The following is a 22,659-nucleotide window of genomic DNA, read 5'->3' as shown; positions in this document are numbered from 1 at the left end:
GTGGTTACATTTCTTGACAGAATTGTTTTAAAGATTCATGTACTTTAGTGCACTGAGAATTCTTCAGTTAAATCAGTGTCCTGTCTTGAATACTCAAAAATTAGTCAATGGCTTATATATTACAAGAATTTATTGGTAATTTTTAGAGATGAGTAATCTATATTCTGTGCTATGTGATGTCCTTTTAGGTAACATGACTCTGCCTCTGCTAATATATTCAAATCCATAAAAGTAGTCAGAGATCTTTTGAAAAGATCTGTCAGAGATCTTTTTAGTAGTTTACATGAAATGAACTAGTTCCTCAGGCATTCTCATAAAAATTGCTACCAAAAGTGACATCCTTATGAATGTGCACCACTGCTACTTAGAGCAGATCCCTGGAGGCTGAAAGTTCAGACAAATGGCGCTGCAGTTCAAATGAAGCTTTCAGTAATTCTGTCTGTTCTGTTGTGTTCAGCAAAGGAGTGCTTAGAGCTCAGAGTTTTCAAGGTCATCAGTTTGGCACCATTAGGACAGAATTGAAAAATGTCATCCTATATACACAAGAAGATACAATTATAATGTCCTGTAGGTATGGAAAATGTTCTCAGTACCCTTCAAACTTTTAAAATCTTTATATAACATGTATTAAATTTTTTTCTTGTAATATTTCAGATAAAGAGACCAATATATTCTATCATGTACACAAGGCTATTTCATAGCTTCTCAGTGTTTTTGAGGTTCATCATTGAGTGCCCAAGAACATACATGATCTGCTACCATCAGCTGATGAATGCTAATATCCTCTTACTCAAAGTGTCATCTTTAGATTGTAATAGCCATAGATTTACTCTTGTTTCCTATCTGGAAGACTCTTTTTTTTCCTTGGTAAGAGGAAATCAGATTATCAGAGCATTATGTGATCTCATTTACAGTGTTTTTTGCAAATACTGATAAAAATTTAACACAAGTGACACACAATATTATTGACTTGTCTTCTAAGAGATTGCTTATTTCACTTAGAATTACTAAGAATTTATTTAGAATTTTACTTATATTTACAGCTTCAGGTACGGGTTGTGTAGGCAAAGATGACACATTTTTTCTTGAGCACACTAGCAGTGAATTATCACTGGTGCTATTAGAACCAGCTCCCAGAAAACACAGTACAAAATCCTCTCACTGCATGTTGGCTTCATCCTGCAACGTTACCTATCATTGCTGGGTCTGCATTCTGTCCTCAGCTGACCATTGCTCTTTAGAATCAGTTGTTATTATGCCTTTACATATGAATGCTGTTTCTGAGAGAAGGCCAGTCATTCCCTTGACTAGTAGTGGTACCAGACAACAAGAATTATAAAGGATGGATCAAAGATAATATTCAGGGAAAGAAAGGAAAGAAATGGCAGCATTTCACTCAGTAGTTGTAGTTGCAGTGGTTATAAGATCTCCAGGCTTGGCCTTAGAAAATACCATTCCACTGAAATATCTATGAAACAATGAACAGAAAATATTTCAGCATTTTCATTTCAGTACCTTCTTTCACAAAAGCATAAAAAGAAGACTATGTGTGTTTGTGTATACAAGGGAGTAGACTGCTAGGAATTGCAGCTGTGAAGCAAAAAGGAAGTCCAACATTTTTAAAGCAAAAGAAAAGTACTGCTGTTTGCTTCTAAGCAAAGCTGTTGGAGGCATGAGTGAAGAAAGATCTATCATTTAGAATTATATCCTCTCAATATGAAATTAATCCTTATCTCCTTCTTTCAATGCTAAATTAATCCTTATGTGGTTGATGCAGTTCTACTTGGGATGCAAGTTTACAGTGAATAAAGAATCACTGACCTACCTATCCACTCAATATCAGTAAAGGTGATCTGCCCTTTCCTTCACTACATGAATTTTACTACATGTGTATTTACTAATGTAGGACATTCAGAAAAATCAGGAGTAGAACTAAAGTAAATTTCTCTGCGGTTTCTGTCCTTGTCTGAAATTACAATGCAGCATTACCATTCTATTTAAGATAGTAAATAACTGTTATATACTAGAAATTACTAAACTTCCATAAGAACTGATGTGTTATTCATATCATGCTGTTTCCTAAGATTATCTTCTTGGGTTTTATCAGACAATATACAACAAAGATTAGTAGCAATCTAATCTAGTAATGAAAACCTCATGATTGTTTATGAACAATTTCTTTCAAAACACTTTTTGCTCCTTGATTAACACTTATTCGCATAAACACTGCAGCAGTATTACTCGTGTAAATAAATTATCATAAAAGGTGTCTAATACATGTCTAGAATTGCAATTCAGCCAGCTGGATTTCCAATCATCAGTTTTAAAAGTTTAATATCAAATCATTTGGATTCGGATATTTTTTTTCATTCTAAGAGTAGATTAAATCAGAGTGGAGTGGTAATATCTCTAAGTTATTTCCCAAACTCAAAATCTAAGTGCGGCCCATAGTTTTAGCAAATGATAATAGTAAAATTATTTCTAAAATCACCAAAAATATACACCTCTAGGCCCATTGCCAAGCATCATTCTGCTCTGTAATTGGCCTCTAACATTTTTGCTCTTGCTGCAGACCAAATTAAAAGTAGCTGGCCACAAAGGGCAAATCATAGGGAGACCTGGTGCCATTAGTAATCAGAGCTGATGATTAGTGAGAATGGCAGAGGAGACACTAAGTGCTATGTGATTAAAGAGAGACACACAGAAATGTGGGCAGTGTAGGAAAGAAAAAAGCAAGTCCAAACGATACTAAAAATATTTTGAGCTGTAACATCTGTTTGTGAAGACCATCTTGTTGTTAAAACCTTGTCAGGTAAGTAATCAGTGTATTGGAACTATTCTCACTATTTCAAGTGCTTTCTTTATTTTCCTTTTTTTTTTTTTTTCTTTTTACCTTCTTCTTTTACTTACTTCATTTGTTTTGGCTTGTGAACCAGTGGGAAGTGTGAGATTGACAGATACAGTGACCAAAATCTATATTAGTCCCTCCAATAGGAACAACATGAGCCATTACTGAACAAAATTTGTCCTTGCTACTACTTGCCAGCCTGTTCCATCTGTGTTGCAGCCAAGTCAAATCTCTCAGAAAGTGAGAAAGTTCCACTCAACTTGTCTAGCTAATTCTTTCACCCACTGCTAAGAAAGGCAGAGTATCTACTGTAAATATGGTAATAACCTTTGTTTTCTGGATCCTCGTCATAGAAGGGGATCAGGTTGGTTAAGCAGGACCTCCCTTTCATTAATCCATGCTGGCTAGGCCTGATCCCCTAGTTGTTCTGCCTGTGCCAAGTGATGACTCTAAAGATAATCTGTTCCTTAAACTTCCTGGGCACCAACGTGAGGCTAACAGGCCTGGAGTTTCCTGGATCCTCCTTCCAGCTCTGCTTACAGATGAGTGTCAGATTTTCCGACATCTGGAACCTTCTCAGTTAGTCAGGACAGCCAGTAAATGGTTGAATATTGGTAGACTGCTCATCCTGTAACGTTTTGGTGCAGGTTGGTAAACATGAAATTAAGATTTCTTTGTTTTATGGGTTTCTTTTGTTGTTGGGGTTTTTATTCCATATAGAAGATTCCACATAAGTGGTTTTTACTTGGGCACATTTAAAGATGACATAACTAAAGCAGTTTAGTATGAAAATTTAGATTATATGAAAATTTAGATGTGATCTGTAATGTACATAAACTATAATAACATGAACACTTCCAGAGAATCTCTTGGATTCCTTTTGGGGAGAAAAGTTGCTTCTCTAATGCAGAGTGCCCAGAGGTATAGTTTTTCCTGATAAACAATAAGAGTGTAAAATAATTTATAACATCAGCACAGTGCTCATCTAAATTGTGGGCAACTGGAAAGACTGAAGGACACAAAATCAATGTATTCACAACACACAGATTTCTTGCCTTCTTCATGAACCTTAAAAGTCTGTGAAATACACAATTTTTGGAGAATATATGCACAGCTGATAGTTTTTAAGTTCTGAAGATAAAGATATGATGTACAATAATATTTTGATAAATATATTTTTCCATGGCCTGGCCTTTAAAAGAAACACAAAGAAGAAAGGAATCATGATATATTATAACTCTGGGATGAACTCTTGTCTTAGGAATTTTCTAACTGGAAGAAACTGTTTCATCCTCCAGAATCTTGATTTCAAAACCTATTCATACTCAGTGGATAGGCAGAGATATCCTGTTCTGGCTTGTTTTACACATTATCTCTTTCTTTTCACTTCTTTTAGTTTTAGCTTCTCTTCTCTCCATCCTCTCCAATCTTAGTTGCCCTAACAAAAAAAGTAAAACTTTTTCCTTTGACGTGATACTGAGCTGCCTTTCCCACACACCAACCTTTGCACTAAGCAACATAGCTACATGGGAAGAAATGTGTCCAAAAAAGCCCTCTCCCAAGTGACACAGCCTAAAATAGCACCCGCCACTCAAGGTAAGATTATTAGATGCAAGTTATATGCATCATTTAAAATCATTAGCTCTAGGAAATAATTACAGTTTTCACCATGACCTTGTCCCTCGTGGTACTTCATCCTTAAGGCTTAATTAAATAAGGCACAGGAAGGATAGCTTTCCTTAGTGATTATGCATGAAATTTACCTGGCATAGAGATGTGGAAAGAATCCCTCTCCTCCATTCTCAAAATCCCTTTACTTCCTCATTTTTGATTGCAATGAAGCAGTAGAATGAAAACCTTGCAAGACAGACTAGAAAGGATGTGAAAGCTCCTTTGCTAACTAACTTTAACAATAAACTTGACTGTTCATTGTGGAGGGCAGTTTCATCTGTTTTGCTTTGTTCAAGATGGGTGAACTCAAAGGCATCCTGAAGTTCATTTCAACCCTGCCTTTGCACCATTTATCTCCAATAAATAAATAATTAAATAAATAGCTTTCTGCATTCACCAAATCCAATTCAACTTCAGTCCTCTCCTTGTGATTACAGTGTGCATTCAAAATATGTGAAAATCAAACCTGTTCTTCTCTAGCTTCCAAATTCATAAACTTCCCCTATGCTCCAAAATTCATGCATTTTCCTTTTTTCCTATGCACCAAAATTTTCAGAAAAACTTCTGGATTTGGATTTTAGCTGTGACTTGATGATCATCTATTTACCATTTGAGTTCAAAAGTTTTCACTGACTTGGTTTCCTAAGGCCCTCTTCTCAGAACAGCTGAACTAAGATTTAATTCAGAAAACTTAAGATTTAAACTAAGGTTTAATTCAGAAAACTAAGATATGCATGTTTATTTCTAGTCCTAAAATTAGGACAGACTAATTTTTTGTCCTTGATAAAGTCTCTTAAGGTTTCTCAGCTCAGTTTCCCCAGAAAACACAAATGACTTTTAGTATTTCATGGACATAATAGAGCATACTGTTGAGAAATAGAACAGGACTTGTTCAACAGTATATTTGCTGTCACAGACAATTTGTTGTTATTAGATTTCTAGCAAAAGTTTATCAATTAATGACATTTGAAAAGTTTAAGGAACTCATGGGCTTTCCAAAAGAGGAGCTACTATGACATATATAGAATTTTAGAGCAAAATGACCAAAATTGTTAAAAAAATTCAAGTGGAAATATTTGAATACCACTGGAAATTTGAAAGTATGGGAACACAGTGAAATTTTGAACAACTCTTGTGAACAATTAGGTGGCTGAACAAAGTGACAGCTGAAACAGTTGAAACTATAGTCAGTACTGGATTCTAAAGAAGGAATTTTTAAAAAGACTACAGCTGTCCCTCTCCATATGTCATTGTGAATCAATTGAGGTGGTATGAAGCAGCATGAGCTGAGAGAACTTAGGGAAATAACATCTGTTTCATTAATGGTACACCAGAGCATTTTTACAGAAGCATCATCTAAGATAAAACTTGCTCAAGGGAATAGTCTTAGAAAGGAGGAAGAAAAGATAGAAGCCCTCAGTGCTAGTGTGCAGATGCAAAAAGAAAAGTCACATAGATCAATTTTAGTCCTTGTGGTTCTCCTGAGATAAGAGGTCTGGAGGCAGAGCACTGATTCCCAAAGACATAAGCCTGTGGCTGCAGCAGGAAATGACTGCAGCAATGTTTTCCAGAAAAAAAATCTCATTTTTCTCTTAAATGGCCATTTTGTGGTTTTATCAGTATAGTCTGATTCCACAAGCACTCAGAGGGAAGGGCTAGAAGCTGAGTGATGAGGTTCAAATTAGGATAATATAATAAAAATATATGAAACTGTGGAACATATTTCAATTTTCAGCAGCTATGTTGCCATTGTTATAGAGATCATCCAAATTGCTCAGCAGAATTTAAATTAATACCTAGTCTTCAATGAGAAATATAGCATAAAGCTGGCTTCTACCTCTTTCTATTTAATTCAAGCTGTCAGCAGTGAAGCTGATTTCCCTGCTCTGCTCTGTTTTTGCAATGAGGTTTAATATATATTGACAGCAATTACACAGAAATAAGACTTTAAGCAGGCCCTATTCAATCCTCAGAATGGACAAGATGCATAATGAATACCTGCATCTCTTAGAGAGGAGGCTGATTCTGAGAGATGGCCTGTCTCAGCTGAAAGTTAGGACAATTTAGATACTTTCAATACTGTGACACAAGAATTTCTTCTCTGAAATTGTCATCCTTGCCTGTACACAAATTGTAGCCTTTACATTCTAGTTCATGACAACTACATTATGAGCTGGTATGTGCTGTACTGGAAGCAGCAGACACTTCACATTTCCTTCATTTTCAGGAAATTCACAGTCAGCCATCAATCTTTCTAGACACTTGTTACCTCCACAGACACTGATCACATATAGGATCTCAGTAGGGAAAGCGGAAAGAACTCCACAAGCGCTGTTTTCAGGCATTTTTGGTATGGTCACAAATACTAATAATGCTGCATACCTTCCTTGAAAAGTAGCTACAGCTCTACATGTGAATGGGATCATTTTGCATGTACAATAGAAAATTACATATGTGTTGGGTAATTTTCATAAACACTTCTATTGAATTTTTCTTAGCTATATTTTAGAGGAGTTAAATGAGGCACATAATTGTAGACTCATTCTCTGAATTATCATGTATTTCATTTATATAGAATGTTATCAGAAATATAGAAACAAAGTTTAATTATTAATCTTTAAGAACGTTTCATGGCTATCAAGAAACATACAAATTGAGTCAAGTGGGATGAACTGAAGCCTGAGGAACTGCTGGAAACTAAGTAACAATAAGCAGCACACATGGTATAATGGTATAAAAATATAAAGTAATACCCCAAGCTGACCTTCAATCTACTGACAATTCAGTCTCACAGGAATTTTCTGGTGTGGCTGGCAAGTAAATTGATTGACTTCAGGGACAAAACCTGAACTCATGATTTAGGGCTGCATTTAATTTAGACTTTTATTATTAAACAACTGGAGCAGGGACCAGTTAGAACTCCCTTTTATAGTTAACGGAGACACAGTTGATAGAGCCTAAACCCATGAATTGTAGAAGTCATAAAAAAAAAAAAAAGAGAGGCTTATTACTTGAATGCTCAAGCAAACCAAGTAACAAAATTTCATAGCAAAGATAAAATAGCAAGTAAACAAAGAAACTGAAAGCAATGAGAAATGTCAAAAATAGGAGACATTTTTCACAGGAAAGGCTGAAATAAAGAAATCCTCATATAGGAAAGAAGAAAAATAAGAAATGCTAGTATTAAATCCAGCAAATTTTTTGAAGTCTGTATCTGTTAGTGTATAAATTGCTTTCCTTGTAATTACAATATTCGAGTGACAAATTTTGCTGAGCATTTCGCAAATGAGTTGGATTTCCTAGCAGGTAGACAAAACTTCACTAAAGAAAAAAAGCAATTCCTCATGTAGTATGTATAGGGGGATGGAACATAAGTAAATAAAGGTAGCATAGAAAGTAGTTGTACCCCCTAAAGAGTTGCAGCTGAGCCAATTATTGAGGATTAGGAGCAGACCTATGTTAACAGGCCACAGCTGCAGCCAATCAGAAGAGTGTTACAAAAGAGTGGATTGGACGGTTGAGGGGAACTGGAGTTGGCTGGCTGGTGTGAGGAGAATGAAGAGTCAGTGCTTAGAGGAGCTGCCTATGAGGAACAGCAAGGAGGTATGACACTCTAGCAATATGGGACCCTTGCCGTGTAATGACAATAGAACTCTTGCACTATAATGAAAACAGTGTATATCTGAACAAGAAAGAAAATCCAGTTGAAGCTGTTCAGTGGAAACATTTTTAAGGAGAAATGATTTGTCTGAAAATAATTGTTATAATAAATGTAGTATTTTGAATCTGTATTTTCTGAAAACAATTCTATTCACAGAATACCTTTCACTTGTAACAAAGTGTTTCTTACACTAGAATGTTTAAATATAAAGAATGAGAGAGATGTTCTGATATATGACTACATCTATTTTTCAGAATCTGATTTTCATTTGGTTGAATCAGTCAATAACTTTTCATTTCAGTGGCATTGTTTCATTCTTACATCAGTTAGCAGGAAGGAAAGTATAGTTCTGTAAGGGATTCACATTGTGTGTCAATATAAATGGGTCTCCTAAAATTTAAGCAATATTTGCACAGATACATCTATATGTGTATGTATGCATATACATACATATACACACACATATCTAGCAATCACTACCTCACACTGTCATGCATTTATTTTCCTTTATATGTTATTAAAATTATTTAATATAAAGTAATTAATCAATTTAATAATTTTAACTAATGAATAATATAGTTAACAATTAATATTCTATTTTTTACACACTTTTTAATATTACTTTAAAATACGTTTCACTGTTTCATGCTCTGCCGTTACTGCCTGAACATGAGTTAGGCATATGTGTACACCTGTATTTTCCTAAGGTTATTTAGCCTGTCCAAACAGAGCAAAGCACCTCAGTTTGCAAGCTTTTTTATGGCACCAGTAGACATTTCACTAGCATGTATTTTGGGACAGTCTCTCACTACAGCCTCTTCTAATGATCTAAAAGCCACAGGGATTTGTGTAGTATGCTAAACCTTTAACACAAGCCAAATGCTGTGTCAGCACCAATTCTAGTTAGTCTCTTTGGGGCCATTAGATACACATGGTGAGATTTCATTCCCATCATGTTTATAGTTTCAGCACTGCCTAAGGGGATTATAAAAACTAGTCATGTCTGTGTGAGTCTTGTGGCACAGCTCAAAGAATATCCCTGAACTCAGGGCATGAATCTTTCTTTTTTTTTCCCTCTGGCAACAGTAAATAACACTTTGGTATTTAAACATCATTTACAGTATATGGATGTTGAATAAGAGAGGGAGAATTTCACTCGGTGTGATTGGAAATAAGAACACAAATATAAGAACAAAAAGATTACCATGCTGCACCTTGATCCTCTCTGATTTGACATTTGGAGAAATTGTCAAACCTTGAGAATGACAGAGTTTTTTCAGAGATTGTAGCCCCTGAGAAGGAGGCAGATTAATTTTTGAGCATAAAGTCTCTGGTATTCTTAATTGGGTTAATGAACAAGATTGAATGAGAGTTTAGGATTATCTGGAAGCTGCAAGGTGGTACAAGACAGGACTTTGTATTGCTTCTTCAGTTTCACAGTGCAGCTCTTGATGTAGATACTATTAGGCATGAGTAATGGTATCACTGTTTATACTGTAAGCATAGAAACACCATTAGCTGTATTTCATAATCCAACTGGCCATTCAATTCTTTTGCTACAAGTGATTAAGCATAATGTTAACAAAATAGCAAAAGGCACAGTCTGGCAAGTGGAGAGGGTATCTTCTGACTTTGAAAAGTCTTTACCAAAGACTTTGTGGCTGTCTCTATTAAAACCAAGAAAGTGTTTTGGTAACTCTTTCTGTATCACCTTTTGGAAAACAGGAATTAAAAAGATTCTTTTATAAATTTGTGCAATATGACAGGGAAAATTGGAGGAGACTTTCTTTATGAATATGAGTGAGAAAAATCATTAATACATTCCTAATTTTTTATTAATATATAACTTTGCTATATGAGCTAAATACGTACTTACACAACACTTCTTGATTTACCACCTTAACCATTTTATTGATAACTAAATGTTGCCAAAGGATAATCAATCTGATATAGTAATTTCACACCAGTGTAAAACTTGAACACTTTTTAGACATATGACATCTAAGGTAATTATATTTTTAATTCTGTTTAACACATGATTTAAAAGAAAAATATTTCTTTTGGAACCTAACTGAAATAGCTGTTGGTGGATCTAAAGTTACAGTAATCTCTTTTTAAATACCCCATCTTTTTATTTCTTGACAATATAGATGAAAGAGTTGTGTCTAGATCTAGTATCTTTTAAGACAAAAAAGACTGTTTTTACAAAGTGCCCTATTTCTGACTATTTTGCATTCTAAAAAACCTGTGGCCACCAAGGATTTTACATCTGTCACTCTGCAGCACTTTGTGGTCATCTGGAGTTTCATTAATAGCAACAAAAACCAGATACTTGTGCTCTAAAAATGCAAATAATTATTACTGCATATCAAGAAACAATACTGCTAATGTTGCAAGCAAAGGAGCAAGAAAACAATGACAGTTCTGAGTAGCTCAATAATGAGTCTAGCTAATGTAAGTTCTAATCATGGCTAGAACCTACATTAGCTAGACTCATTATTGAATGAAATGGAATTTTATATACTAATCATAATATTGTAACAGAGAGCTTGAGATCTTAAGATGTCATTTAAGAGGAGGATTTTTCTTGCTTTTAGTAATCTTGAGGCCTAAAAAAAGGATTTGAATTGATTTTATTAAACATATTTACATATTTCAGCCTAAAGCTTTACTATTGCATAGTCAGAATGTGTGATTTAAATCCTCTGACAGAAGGAATCAACCATGGTAAAGAATCTTGATTAAACATTTTTGTGGCTAGGAAGGACACCTCACAAAGTAACTGACAGTCAGAAGCCTTCAAATTATGTCAAACATAATTTTGTTTTGCAAATCAATTTTTTAATGCTTAATCAGCCCTCTGGTAAGCAACTATTGATTTAAATTAAATCAGAAAAGTTTACATGCAAATCAAAACTGAATTTGTTAGCTGTTTAGAGATAACTTTCTTCTCTACTCACAAAAATAGTGATCAGAAAGTGAGGACACGAGACATGTTTTACTTGCTTGCAAAGCAACAAATACATTGTTGTGTTTGTTGATTTAAATTCCTGTCTTTAATAAGCCACAATGCATTTTCTGGACCAGCTATTTCTGTCTAACTTATCAAGACACACTGACTGGGGGAGGAATGGTGCCCAGTCTGAATGACTGTGTGTATGAAACAGCCATGAATACTCAAAACTGATTACAGAAATATAGAGGAAGTTGCAGATTTTGGATGGATGGATGCTCTAAGTTCGTTTGACAAAAACCCCCACACCTAGTCTCTTTGTGGATGTGCATGAATTCATCTTTCATACGGGTAGGTGAAAGAGAATAAAACAGGAAATCGTTCATCTTGACAGAACTATTTTCCAATTTGTACTACGTTAATTTAGGGAACAATAAAAACCATTCATTTGTTTATCTTGAGCAATCCTATCCAGCCTGATCCTGAACAGTGCTCTTTTTTTTTTTTTTTTTTTGGCACAACGCACGTGGTGAAATTTGACCCAGTCATAATGTATCTAAAACCAGACTCCAAATGAACCCAATCACATTCACTAACCCCTGCTTACAGATGAGGAGCAGATTCTAATTTTTTTGTTTAAATTCTTTACTATGAGTGTAGCTGTCCCAAAAGGGAGCATTTCCACTTCTGCCTACAGCTAAAATTGTAAATTCTTAACATGATTTCTTGTGCTTGTGAACTGACAGCCCTAAACAATGGATTCTCTGTTCACAATCCAGAATCACTACAAGCTTTTTCCTAAGTAGCTACTTAGGAAGTACCTCAGTTTAAAGAAAGATCTCTGCAGGTTATGTATCGGATTATTTGATTTTTATAAGCTATTTCCCTCCTAAGTCCTTTATCTGACAATGCTAAAGTGTGTAACAACCAATTTAAGTTTCCCTTGTGTATTCTGAAAATCAAACATATTTTTCTTAGAAACTGGTTTCAAAACTATCAAATCCTGCCCTAAAGCAATCATCCAGGGGCATCTTTCTGATTCTTTCTGATCTGAGCTGATTTAAATTGATGATCGAGCTGAAATCTACTTCACATTCCTGACTGAAGATATAAAGGAACAAGATTAATCTTATTTTACCAATATTTTTTTTTTCTGGGGGATGTAAAATTTTCTCACACATGTGGGAAATGTTGCATCTAATCACAGGTATGGAGGAACTTAAACATCTGCAGATTCAAGATAAAATTTCCCATGATTCTATAGAATAAGTTAAAGGAAAACATTTCAGTCTTTTTTATTTTCCTACTGTTTCTATCCCTAACTGATAACACATGTAAGGTTCAGTACCCACAGAGGGGATACTAAAAGCAGACAACAGTTTTATCAAGCACAAATTTTAATGCAACACTTTTCATCTCATCTGCTGTTGTATTAATTACATCAAAAAGCAACACATCTCAGAGTCAAGCTTATTCTACTTTGAGGAGTTTTACCTTGAAACATGCTACCTTTGGTACCCATTTTTTCCTTTGGTTTTTTTCTCCAAATAAAAAGTAATCATCTGTTCTTTAGGCTATGCTGATATTCAAAGAACCAATATTAAAAAATAGTCCCCAGAAAATGGGTCCTAATGCATGTCTCATTTCTTGCAAGAATATGATAATAAAGTAAATTTTAACCTATCAATTTATTTTAAAAGTCACATTTTAAAATTCAAGTATTTATTCAGATATTTATTTATCCAGTTCTCATTTCATCATATCATGTATTTTTCACAGTATAAGAATTTGAAATTGTTCTATACTGCATTTTTTTACAGCACACATCATCGAGCCTTAATTAAACCCTCCTTATTTCTACTACACTGAAAGGTATTAAAAACAAATTCAGGTCCAAATGACCTTTATTTTGGCTATAGATTTCAATTAAGCCAAATTATACTGTCTATAACCACATCAACTCGTGGCACAACAAGAAATGAGAGACAAGAGGATTACTTAAAAGCTTTTTCAAACCCAAGCATTATCCAGACAAGACAAATAGGTGTATTTGCACTTATAGACTAGGAGATGCATGAAAGAATCATAATACAACATAATTGTACCTTTGTCCATAGTAGCTTTGCAAAGGCATTTCATTCCTGACTGTCATTGGCCTCTGTTTTTCTGCACCATGGCTCCCAGGCTGCTGGGTACCCTAATGCTGACTTACTGAATGTGCCTTCAAAGCAAAATCCACCACTCATACTGAATGCTGCACGACAAAGGAGAGTACTAGAAAAGGTCACAAAATTCATTTTCTCTAATGATGGAGGTATTCATCCAAATATGAAAGAGTGCTGCATTTGATTTGCTCCTCTGGTATTTTTAGCTGTTTTTAGTTCCACCAAAAAGGCTAAATAATCACATCTCTAAACCATTCATTCTGACACATCTTTAATAAATGCATACAGATGAGAGGACAAATGACAGATATGAGATTTAGGAAAATACTTTTAGAAGAAACACAATTTATTTTTCGTCTTTGAAAAGTGTCTGACAGCAATCCACAATGGCTTGCAAGCCTAAGCAGCAGTGTAAAGAGACCAAAGTGGTGCTGCAAATATGACTGGAACTCTAAAGCTATAGAGGTTAACCTTTTGTTGGTAGATTCTGTCCTGGTACCAAAACATAGTTAATTACAGATTTTTAAAAGACCTTCAGTAAAAATGGTGCATTCATTTCTTCACAAACATATGTAAACATATTTGCAATTACAATGGCAGGTGAACAAACCTGAGACCTTTAATTATCCAGCAGTGATGGAACAAAAAGTATCTCTTTAAAGTCATTCCTTTATAAAGAAAAATCATATTTCAGTAGGGCAGATGTGTATATCTGTTTCTCTTTATATTAGATAAGTCAAATATGAGTCCTGTCCCCCAGAATTTTAGGATTCTTGTTATTCTGTCAAAGAACTTCTTGGTGCTTGTTCAGATTTTTTTTAAATCTAGAGCTACATCATTCTACAATAGCCTTCTGGACAGTAAAACCTCTAGAGGTTTGTATAAGGATTTATTATTACTACACTGAAGATTCTGTGTATTACCTGAGAAAGAATAGAAGGCAAAACAATTGAACTCTGTTTAGAATACCTAAGAAGACAGAATATAGGCTGGATTCAAAAGCAATCAGTCTTCCTTTTGTCACCTTGACCCTTTTAGTCAAAAGTTTTTACTTACTACTGCAAAATGGCACAGTTCTGCACTGCTCTCAACAATTAGCTCCTTAAAAGGAGGCAGGGATATTTGAAAAACTACATTTTAAAAGAAATCAGGAGCTGTTTATTCCTGTAACCAGCAATTCATTGTCTTCTAATCTGCATTTACACAGGCCCAGATACACCCAGCGGGCAAGGGGCAGGCAGTAGCTGTCAGTTGGTGGTAGACTGTGATTTGGGAGCATATTGTTTGCCAACCTTTGAGTTAAGTCCCTAATAACAACAGCTTTTAATTCTTGGCTTATTACAAGTGGCAGTGTGTTGTATTGGTCATTGGGTTTAGAGCCCTCAGCAGTGCTGCAGGAGTTACTGAGTGAGTTGGGGTTTTATTCTGCTTACTAGGTGTCTCTCAAGTCATCAGCCAGATACTTCCTGGCACTGTTCCCTCAATAGGGATAATGAATCATGACAGTTCATCTCAAATTGCCCAGCTCAAACATTTAAATGTCTGCCACAATCTACCAATGAACCCATCTGAGTGCCATCGGGGATCAGTGGGAGAAACTTATTAATACACATGGGGTTTGGCAGCATGTCAGGCTTAATATATCACAACAGCTAAGATAATACAGTTGTGCCTTCCCCTCCTCTGTCCTGTGGTGAGAGAAGAGAATACCAGCAATGCGATATCACCAGGGAGTGCAGTGGTGCCATCCTGCACCATTTGCAGCATCTCACTTTGTATTCATCCACTTTCTTATGTGTCATTTTGAAGTAAACCTTTTTTTTTTTTCCAGTGAAGAAGTTTTAAGCTTTGCAAAAAGTGAAATTAACTTTTTAAAAGTACCTTTCAGAGGTTTTTAGGAAATCTGTAGCATTCTGATTAATAAACTTAATACCCATTTGATTCCCTAGTCTACACTAGAACTGTGATAGACCAGCATGAGCTCATAACAAGCCAATAGCTCAATTTGCTAATGGAATTTTTTTTATTCAGTCAGAGAATCTTAAGTATTACCGACATGAAGTAGTTGAAGGACAAATAGAAATGCCTTAATATGCAGCTCCAACTGGCTACATATTTTCTCCCAAAAGCCACGAGAAGCAATTTGAGATAAAGACCTGTTCATTTTGGAAGAGCGTTACTGTGTCTTTGGTGCTGTATGTATATGGAGGCTTACGAATAATTGAAGACACATGCTTTATTTCCCATCCAAATGAAAAAAACACCCCATCCAAACAAACAACTAAAACCACTTTTCTTAGAAGAAGCTACTGTGACCAAACAAAATTCACTTCTTTTCCATTATGGTAGGGGTAATAACCAGTAGAGAGAAACTTTTTGATAACAGTAATATCTCTGGACACACATAATGGGAAAGAAGGCATGTTACAGCTCATTTACTTATAGCACTTATGTGTTAAATTGCAGGTGACCTAAAATAGAATATAATTCTTCAGCAGAGACAGCAGTGAAAGGATTTGGAAATTTATCCCAACAAAATTGCTCTTTCAGTTAATATTTTATGGCTCAGTATTAAAAGAATTATCCCCATTATTGATCCTGCCTATGTGGTATGGGCATCCAAACAGAACCTAGTAATGATCTTAGTTCTCTCCAGAGGACTAAAACTTGGAGTGGATTTCTTTAATATGTTATTCACAGAAGGTTATGAAGAAGATTTCTTTAAGCACCTTGCAATTCATTTTCTCCTATGTCAGCAACTGTGCAAAAACTGGAAAAACACTGTCAAAATGAGAAAACATTTGTGTAAGACTCGCCATTATCAGCCCCTTTTTTTCATTCATTCCTCCAACAAAAAGTCAACTTTGATATTCTGAGACAGAACAGAAAGTGTCTTAGTGTAGTGGTAATGTGTTTTTGAAATAAACTCTCACTTAACCCAGTTTGTCTTGTGCTGGTCTCTGCAGAGAAATTCTAAGACATGTTAAGTAGATTCTTTTGGGAGGGAGATAAACAAGATTCTTTGGTATGAGTGTGCACCATATTTTCCAGCCCTTCTCCAGGACAGAAGAGGTGCAGCCAAAGACTTATGTTTTGGATAGTTGTAACTCTTTTGCATAGTGAGGATAACTGATCCAGAGAAAAGAAAAGATTTAGTCCCAAGTAAGAATCCCAAACTGCCTGTAATGTTGAAGGGGCCTCAATACCTTTTTTTGTTTACTGACTTAATTCCACCACATTAAATTGCTAGCTACTGTAGTTCTCACTAACAGAAGTTACTTTTTCACAACTCATAACAAAGTGAAGTGCTGCTGTCGTCTCAAAAGGTAACAGAAAAGCACTCATTTTCAACCACAGTTCCAACTTCTCTTAAGGAACTTCATCTTTCTCACAACGAAGAAGGATAGCTCTAATAGGAGGATGAAGGGAACAGCAATGAAAGGATTCCCAACCTAGACTTGTATTTTAAAGCATTTGAAAGTTATTTCAACACATGGGAAATTCCACTGCCTTACTGAACTTTAGGATTAATTTCTATCCTTTTCCTTTACTTTTTTTCCTCTAATTTCTCTTATCTCCAGATTGTCTTGTTTTCTCAAAGAGCAGGAAATTTCTGCCTGTTTTTCCTTTTCCCCCTTGCCCTGTGTGTGACCTTACAGAATAGTCATTACAGTTGAATCACTGTGTTAACAGAAATATTTACATGTTGCCTTGAAGCATCAACAATGCAACTTCTGTTCCTAACCTAGTCTAAGACTGCACACTTCTGTATGGTTATTAATTTTATTCAGCTTCCTTTCTTGTAAGCAATGAAATTTATCAGAGCCACTATTTCAGTGGGCTCATTTACCATAATGAGACTGTAACACAAGCAAGGATGTCTTGAATTCCTTTAAAGACAACACAATTATTTTTTAAACAAAGAATTACTGCACTTTCACCAACATGACTCCTAACTAAAGCCAACTAAATAGTTATACAATTTTAAAGACAGATTTTGTTCTCAATCACGGTTAAGAACAAAGGAAGGGAATATATGAAAAGTAATTGGTAGCTAAGTTTACATGCAAGTAGCAGTCAAGTTGAGAAGATATTTGTCTCAGCACAATCAAAACATAAGGAAATAAATCAATAGACATTACTGTGTGAGAATAAACTAATTAAATTTTGTATAAAGAATGATGAAAATGCATGTAACTCCATGGATAAGGGACAAAAACACGAGCAGATGCAAAGCTGTGATTCTCTTCGACAGATAAACCAATAAAAGGTCAAAAACCCCATAGAATAACACTTATACAGAGCTGACCAACTCAGCTGCAAGACAGAAAAACCACTTTGGCTTTAGGGCATAACCTATTAATGAATAAAGTAGCTCACAAGCTGGAAAAAAATCTGAAGCAGGCAAGTATTCAACACATATATCATATACATGCATGTATATGTACACATCTGTATGCACACATACCCTTCCCAATTGAAGCAATTATTTTGCTTTCAGAATAGGATTGCATTAATTATTTGCTTCTTGCTATTATAAAGAAATCTGCTTATTCTCAACTCTTGATTATATATATAATTGTTTCAAAACCCTTCAAACAGGTGCTAGCTCATTTTTTTTCCCACGTCTTGTCAGAAACAGAGTTATTTCCATAACTCCTTTAAAAATCTGGTGGTCTGCTTCATGTTAAAATTAACTTGCCTTTTTAGTAAAGCTATTATAACACATAGAGTTATAAAGCTATTATAACGTATAGAGTTATCAACAACATTTTTAATGTCCAATTATCTCTCTATATGCTGTAAAATCTGTGGTAACATTTTCCTTTCTGGGTACCAGGCCCAGAAAGGGTTCTGATTCCTCTTACTGCTATGGGGCACCTGTGTTCTCTCTGAGATTGACACTTCCTTTTCCAGATCCACAAGTAAGCCTTTGTACAGCTCACTGCAGCTGCAATTCTGGCATCACATCAGAATGGTGAAAGTTATGAGTCATAACTACTCATATAGATACATACCTATAGAATAGGGACATGGTTTTCAGAAAAATGAATGAACAGATTCCTTCAGAAAAGGAGAAGGAGGAGAAGAAAAAGAAAGATTTTGTGGTCCCAGTTTATTTATGTATCAAGTTATAAGGAGAACAAGCTCATGTCAATATTCACTCAATTCCAGCACTTATATACCTCGCTCATAATGGCTGGCTAAACATTCTGATAAGACACTCTTGCCTCTCTAGAAAGGAAGAACTTAGTTTCATATCCAGTAATGAAAGCTCAAAAACATTTAATTCAATTCTCCACTGCAGCCAGAGAAATGTTTGAATAATGTATGTGCCTTTAATCCATGGCCCCTTTGCTCCTCCAGCTCTGTCTCTGTCTTGCTCTTGTTTTCCTGTAGCATTTTGAATCAGAATGGATTATGCACAAGGGACCTTCATGCACTGCAAGCTATTTGGGAATTTAAACAAAGTCCTCTACCTTAATTAGCCTTCTCCTAAGGTGATAAATGCCATTTTTTGATGTTGCAAAGGGAGTTTATGGCCAAGCTAATAACTGACAGTTAACCATATATTTCCTGAGCTGCAGTAGTAAACATATAATTTCCCTGGCCTCACAAATATAACCGAGTGTTAACTCACAGTACAGACCCTGAAGGAAATGTTAAGAGAGGAATAACAGCTTTGCTGCATTTGCATACTCAGGACACACAGTAATGACTGTGAGTATTAAAGCTTGTTACAGCTTCTTCAAGACTGTAAACAGGGAACATCTTTAACTGATAGATCACCTAAGAAATTCTTAACACTGCTACTCTGTTTGGAATGAAAATCTATCATGAGAAAGCAATTTTAAAATAGGGGGCAGATGAATAATTCAGTAAGAAATATGTCAGTCATTGAACAGACAACAGAAAAACTACTGCTTTTTGTTATTTTTAGAGAGGGATGAACAGAGGTCACATCAGCCTTACACAAAATAATAAACAGTTTTAGATAAATTAAAAGAGGAACCCTTTTGACATTGTATCAGAATACAAGGATACATATATTTTTTAATGACAAAATAAAAATCCTTCTTGGATGAAAATTATCCTGTGAAGTTTCAGACTACAAAAATTGCTGAGACATAAGGTTCATAAGCCTAAAAATATGTACTAATCAGATTTACACCACAATTGTTAAACGGAGTATTTTGCCAGGAAAGCTCCACTTTGTGTAACTAAACTAAACTAGCTAGGCTAAGTGCCTAAGTGTGCATGTGCAAGCATGTACAGACCTACACACACATATGTATAGTAGGATGACAGAAAGGGAAGAGAATGGAATTATTTGTATACTCTTGATTTTGACCACTCTCTTATGTTCTTTTATCTCTTCTTTTCAATATTCTGCAATCTGGAGAGAGGGATTGTTTTATCTAGGCATCATAGCTCTTTGGAATACTTTTTCTTAAAGTGATGTTTCACAAAATAGTTCTCTCATAGAAGAAATCATAGAGAAATATATCCCATGATTCCTCCCTTGTAGCTTTATTTCTGATTCTGCTCCATCTGACCTTTTCCAGATTGTTTGTCCTCCATCTTTGGGAATTTATCTTTCTAATATTTAAGAGTGAGATGAAAGAGGATGTATTACTAATTCTAGAAGTGAAAACCATTCTGGTTATATTACTGCTGCCAAAATCTTTTAACAAATGTTAGTGTTATTTTTACTTTTCCAGGGAATATTTAATGAGCATCAAATATTCATAGAGGATAGATAATGACATCTTTAAAGGACTAAAAATGAAACTCTCTCACAGTGATTACTACATTAAGGCCTACAATACATTTTCGTTAGGCACAAACTGTCTCCAAGGTGGTATCGAAAAAAGATTTCAGAACTTTCAGTACTCTTTGTATGAAAGCTCATACCCGAACCTCTGTCTTGGATAGCCTTCATGTTAGCCTCCCTCTGCCTGTAATCAAACAGCAGCTATTCTCATTCTCATTATTTTATTTCAACAGTCTGATCACTATTTGTAAAAGAGAACACAGGTAATGGTACAGGAGATCTAATGCAGACTGTGTGATTATGTAATATTTTAAGATGTTAATACAATACAATTATGCTTAAAAATCTTTCAGTAAAACAATGGTGTGGGGTTTTTTGAAAAAAAGAAAAGTATTTTGCCAACCACTCCAACAAGAGGAATAGAAATTTTCCTCTTCTTTTTATGTTTCTTCCCTTGTTTCTGTCAAACAGATGCTTTGAATACCTCAGGAATGTTATTGTGTACACTGGGAAAGAACCGCCATGCTTCCAAGCATACAAAGCTCTTAAAGGTACAACTATTAAAATCAGAAGACTAGGAGATGTAAGGTGCAGTACAGAAAAATACAAGTATACTTGTTTATAGAATATAAATCTCAATAATTGATATGAGCTACTGAAGGAGGCTATTCTCTTCTAGGGACACAGTTTGTGGTAATCGGGAGTAGGGCTGCAGCTATGAAAAGCAGGTGAGCAGCACTGACAGCAATGAGCCATGGAGTGCCCAGGGGCACTGACCCATCACCAAAGGGAACAGAGGGCACACAGGTGCAGTGCATCAACATCAGGGGTATAAGAGGCTGGGCTAAAGAACAAGAAAGGCAGATGCTTGAAGCCTTCTGATGTGGTGTTGCTCTGCATAGGTTGAAGCTGTCTGGTATTGTATGGTGATACTCTGTGTATCGTGAATATCTCAACTTGATATTATCTCAATTTATATTTCAGATTTACTACTGTTTGTCTGAAAAATGAAAAGAACAAGAAACCACAACTGGGGTAAAACTCTACCCCAGTGATGGCTGAGAAGTAAGAATGTGATGGCTGAGAAGTAAGAAGAAAATTAAATACCTAAAATAATAGATTACTAAAACCAAAGCAGATGTACAAAATACTAACTTCCCAGATTCCCAATAAATATCTCAAAGTTTCTAGGAAGCTTCTTATAAAGTTTATATTTCTTTTTCCTTTTTCTTTCTTATGCATCAAAACTAGAGGAAACACTGAGGTTCTTGATAGCTAATCCTGACTTTGCCTTACTTAACCAGTGCTCAGTCAAATAATTCTATCTTCTCATCTGTCATGTCTATGTGTTGCTAAAGTAAGGATAGCAATCTTTGATGCTTGTAAACACTTATTTTTAATGGGAGAAGGCAACGTTTGGTCTACTCAACTCATTTTATCTTCTTCACTTAGAAGTTCCAAATGAAATCGGACTATAAGATTTAATTGACAGTTTTTGAATTGTTAGAGCAAAGACAAAGATGCCCTGGCTATCCTGAAAGTATTTACTTTCATTTGCTCAGTAAGCCAAAATTCATAAAGTGATGAGGAAGAAGGTGGAGTCTCCAAAATGCTCTAACAAAGAGTTGATTTTGCTATTACTGGAGATGCTGAGAAAATTCCTCATATAACTGAGCCAGCAAGGAGCATTTAGTCAGACTTTTTGTTTTGATCTATTTTTATCTACAGCAGTCAGTGGGACAGAGGGGGACCACAAAGAGCAAGACCAGAGTTTTTGCCCAGGAATATTCTCTCTTCCTTCTAACACTTTGGAGACAAGAGTAGGAGTCCTGGAAGCACCTTTGTTAAGTACTTGTTTTCTACAACTGTGACAGAGTGAGTGGAAACAGAGCAGGTGGGAAAAAATCCCCAGAGTAGACTCTAAGTACATCCTTCCCTGCCAAATTTTATTTTACAAAACACGGGCAAGTCATTTTATAACACTTCTCTTTTCTGCCTGCTGGTAGTAACTTATCTGAGATGATACAGTGATTGCAATCATTTTGGAGAAACAACTGTGGTTTTTTCCTCTCATGAGGGATAAAAATGTGAGAGAGGGGAAGTGAAAGGTGAAGTAGCAAAAAGAAAGAGAAAAGCTGATAGTTTCAAGAGACCACAATAAGGATCTTCCTGTTTGAGTACACTGTAGAAAATTAAATTGTTCTTTAGTTTCTTTCCTTGGCTATGGTTCTTGCTCTATATTTCCAATCTATTCCTAGTTGGGCAAATCTTCAGGAACTAAACGCTATGCAGAGCAATAATGACGAAGAGATTTACCTTAATATCAGGTAGGTTAGCTATGGAGTACTAAACTACTACCATTTCTCTAGTCTATGTAAAATATCCTGTATTTATAGAGCCCCATGGAGACAAAGTGAAACGTGATGTTTTCCAAGCCTGCATATTAAAGACATTGTCATTTTTATTTAAGAGGTTCTTGTTTATCTTCTTGCATTCCACACTACAGGAAAATCTTGGCAAGAAGGTGGAGATGTGTGGTTGTCACATGCAGTGAAATATAGTCAAGGGGTCTGCTACTGTGCGGAC

At 35.4% G+C, this 22,659-nt stretch overlaps 1 long non-coding RNA gene across 1 annotated transcript; it reads left to right on the top strand.

Annotated features, from left to right (window-relative positions):
- The first annotated feature begins 8,069 nt into the window (after positions 1-8,069).
- Positions 8,070-21,284, top strand: LOC135449270 (uncharacterized). The gene is made up of 4 exons (XR_010440700.1): positions 8,070-8,122; positions 20,545-20,624; positions 20,753-20,801; positions 21,058-21,284. It is a non-coding gene; the product is annotated as an uncharacterized LOC135449270 (long non-coding RNA).
- The last annotated feature ends 1,375 nt before the right edge of the window (positions 21,285-22,659 follow it).

Source organism: Zonotrichia leucophrys, chromosome 5 (genome assembly GCF_028769735.1).
Source record: "Zonotrichia leucophrys gambelii isolate GWCS_2022_RI chromosome 5, RI_Zleu_2.0, whole genome shotgun sequence".
NCBI lineage: Eukaryota > Metazoa > Chordata > Aves > Passeriformes > Passerellidae > Zonotrichia > Zonotrichia leucophrys.
Note: the sequence above shows the minus strand (reverse complement) of the source record. Positions and strands in the feature narration are given on the sequence as shown.